A 3,851-nucleotide genomic window follows, 5' to 3' on the forward strand; every position below is an offset into this window, starting at 1 on the left:
CACTAAAATAATGTTACGTGTATATGTGACATGTTTTTACCAATCAAATTAGAGTTCATCACCAGAGGAATCTGGTTTATCAGTTCAAACCGATCAATTAAATCGTACAGGTATACCACTCCCTACAACTATAAATAGGGGTCTACATTATTCTTAGAAGGGAGGAGTTTTCAAGAACAAGAAGTAAGAAGAGAGCTTGTGGATCAAAGACTGCGAATTCTCTACAAGCTGCAAGTTCAAGCATTCAAGTCCTCAAAAACTCAAATTAAAGATTCAACTCAAGATAAAGACCACCAGATTCAAGAACAAGCTCAAAATCCCTTGAATTCAAGTACAAGTCTAGATCAAACCTATCAAATTCACAAGTCAAGATTAAATTCACCAAATTCAAGATCAAGACTATCAAATTCACGATATAGCTCAAAGGCCCTCGAACGTAAATACAAGTCAAGATCAAGACCACCAAATTCAATATCAAGTTCAAAGGCCCTTGAATTCAAGTTCAAATCAAGATCAACTTTATCAAGATTCAAGATCAAGCTCAAATACCCTTGAATTTAATGCAAGTCAAGATCAAGATCACCAAGTTCAAGATCAAGATTCAAGCCCTTGAATTCAAGTACAAGTCAAGATCAAGTTCATCAAAATTCAAGATCAAGATCAAGCTCAAGCTCAAAGGGCCTTGAATTTATATTTGAAAAGAAGAATCAGAGAATTATCATAGAGATTATAACATTGCTATATTTTTAAATCACATACTACATTTTGAAGGTCCAATTTTTGTATCTTGATTTTTTCTCGGCTCGAAAATTTATTGTGTACAAAGATTATTAGGATAACTAATATTCAGGATAGAGGATATGCAACAACATGTCACTAATTTAGCCACAATGAAGGTGGATATTTCAAAGTTGTAACGGTACAATATTGGCTTCTTAGAGTATGAGAAGAATTGGATTGCTCCAGTATTGCCGAATAAATATAAATAATCCAGGAGACAGATTCATGCAGTTAGGGTGACCTCACTAGTCCCACTTTCTCATCAGAACTTAACCTATGTCACCTAGACCAGTTAAGGGAGCCGGACATGGATGTCTGCTAAGGTGTTTGATTCAGTTGAACATTTTAGAAAACGAAAAGCACTCGATTTCAGTTGCATATACCCATAGTAATGGTTCTTGATGTTTTATTGTGACAACTCCCTATTCTCTGGCATCTCATGCCAGTAAGGCCACTCCAAACCTCGTGTGCATTGACCACATATATAGTGTAACAACCTGCCTCCATCATTATGGGAAGTGGTTAAGGAAGGGATTCAGGCCAAAAAAGCTTGGGTAGTGATTTCAAAAAATTGAACCTAGGCCAGAATTGAACAAATTCTGAGTCACAGAAAGTCTAGGTTGATTCAGATATGGATGGGAGATTTAATCTTTAATTTAATTGGATTAGATGATATCCAAGATGATACGTAGTCTGTACGGCTTTACAGAATCGCATTCGGGCAAGTAAAACTCTCTGAATTGGACTTGGGATGAAAGGTATATTTTAAGGTGTCTTGGGGTGAGGGTATGTTATGATATGGTAGACTTGGAGACTCTTACGAGCTCATTGTATATACATATCCCGCTAGAGCAGAAATAATCCCGCCAGGACAGAGCCTCCAGAGCGGGATGGTCCTGCTGTGGCGGGACAGACACGACTTAAAGTCGAAAAAAAGTCTAAAAACAATTTTACTCATTCCCACTTCATTCTTGAAAGACTAGAAGCATCCTAGGGCAATTTTTCTATTGTTTTCCACCATAATTTGTGCTAAAGGTAAGTAAATTATTCCCTAAACTTGTAATTTGATTTTCTAAGACCCATAATTATTGGTGGGTGATCATTGGGGGAGGGTTTTATCCGAAAACGAAGGGTGGAAAGTATCCCTAGAATGGGGGTTAGGATCATGGGTTTGGCCTAGGAGAAGAATTCGGTTATAAATCATTTTAATTAGGCCATTTTGTTTATCCTTTGTACGTATTTACTATTTTTAGACCAAAAATAAGCTAAATGAACTCGGAAAGGGAAAGCTCCTGCACTTCAGAGTTGTCAATGCTTGATTTCGAGGTAGATGATGATTTTATTTTCCGTATGTGATTCGTGTGCTTGCTAAATTACTCCACTATATGCATATGTGTATATGAATAGGGAAGCATGCTATGAATTATGTGAAATGATCACTTATTGGCAATGACTTGTGATAATCATGTTCTTAGGTGATATGATAGTTGACTATTGATTGTGGTTGTAGTTGAATTATATGTTTGGATCGGGTGTCATACTCCATCACACTTTTGGATCGGATCTCACATTTCGATACATATTTGGATTGAATATCACATTCCAATACAAATCTTGTGTCGGATGTCACGTTCCGACACATAAATATGTACTTACATATTCTATGAGAAGACTCTTATGTGAAATTATATGATATTGAGACTAATGAACTATTATCATGTTGAGTACTTATTTTTGAGATGTAATGGCTAAGTTTGTTTTGTATATATGTGCTTATCGTGTGGTGTTTACTTGTCTATGACTCGCTTACTGGGTAGCCGCGATCCTACCAGTACACTGTTGATTTTGTGTACTGATAATATACCTTATCTGTCTTTGTTGAGTATATGACATATCCAGTCGGCTGCAGAGAGACCCCGCATAGAAGACAGATATTTGTTTGAGTTCAAGGGTGGGCTATTTCTTTCAGGCTGCCGTGGACTCTCCTTATCCTGGTCCTTCTTCCAGGACTTAGATTTTCAAAGCGGGTTTACTTTTAATGACTTTTCTGTTGGGAGTGCATTTCCCTTTTTCTTAGACTTGGTGGTTGCTAGAGTTTTGGTACAATGATTTTCAGTTCCTAAGTGTTATTTTCCGCATGTTGGGTTGTTGATTAGATTTTTTGGCTGAGTTTATGGGAACTCGACCTTATTTTACTTATTAAATCCGCTCCCATATCTTTAGTCTTCTCATATCCCATGAATTTTGTTGGTTTGGGCTGTCATAATGGTTCTCCCACTGAAGGATTAATGTGGGTGCTAGTCACAATAGGTCGGGATCGTGACATATAGAATCTGCAAATAAGTACCCGATTTCTCTTATAGTACGGAGTTGTTCTTTGGAGCTTCAAAATAGTTTCATATATTTGCAAGGACTTTCCCATATGAATATTCATAATCAATCCTTGATTTTTCTTGTTTTAAAAAAAGCATATGTCAACAGGAGACTATAGAAAAAGCAAAGTGATTAACATACAACATTTTTGTGTTTACTTTCTATCACCAGGTTCGAAAGATATATATATATATATATCCTTAAGCTATGTCATTACTTATGTACTCCTTCCTCAGTGGCTTAAGTTTACAAATAGCCCTAATAAGGGTTGGTCTTGATATTTTGTCCCTTTTAAGAAAAGTCTTACAAACATATCCTCCATCCATTTAATGAAAATTCCTTGGACAAAATTGCCCTCCAAACTTAACAAAATAAAGAAGCTTGTATTTTGATAACTAAATGGAACTAAAAAGCTTATTTTTTTCCTTTTCTCTTTCTCTTTATTTCTTGTTTTTGTCTTTCTTCTTTTTTTTTTGACGTTTTTCTCCTTTTATTTTTTTTCCTCTTTTTTTTCGTACATTTTTTTCTTTTCCTTCCTTTTTTTTAAAAAAGAAGGGCTAAAGCCCATTTATTAGATGTGTAAAATCATACAAAGACTAAGTCCAAAAGTGACTTAGCCCAAACTAAATAGGAAACTAATCTAAAGAAGAAAAAAACAACTAAAGAAAAGCAGACAAAAAATAAAATTAGATCTAGAG

This window comes from Solanum dulcamara, chromosome 3, assembly GCF_947179165.1.
Source record: "Solanum dulcamara chromosome 3, daSolDulc1.2, whole genome shotgun sequence".
Lineage (NCBI taxonomy): Eukaryota > Viridiplantae > Streptophyta > Magnoliopsida > Solanales > Solanaceae > Solanum > Solanum dulcamara.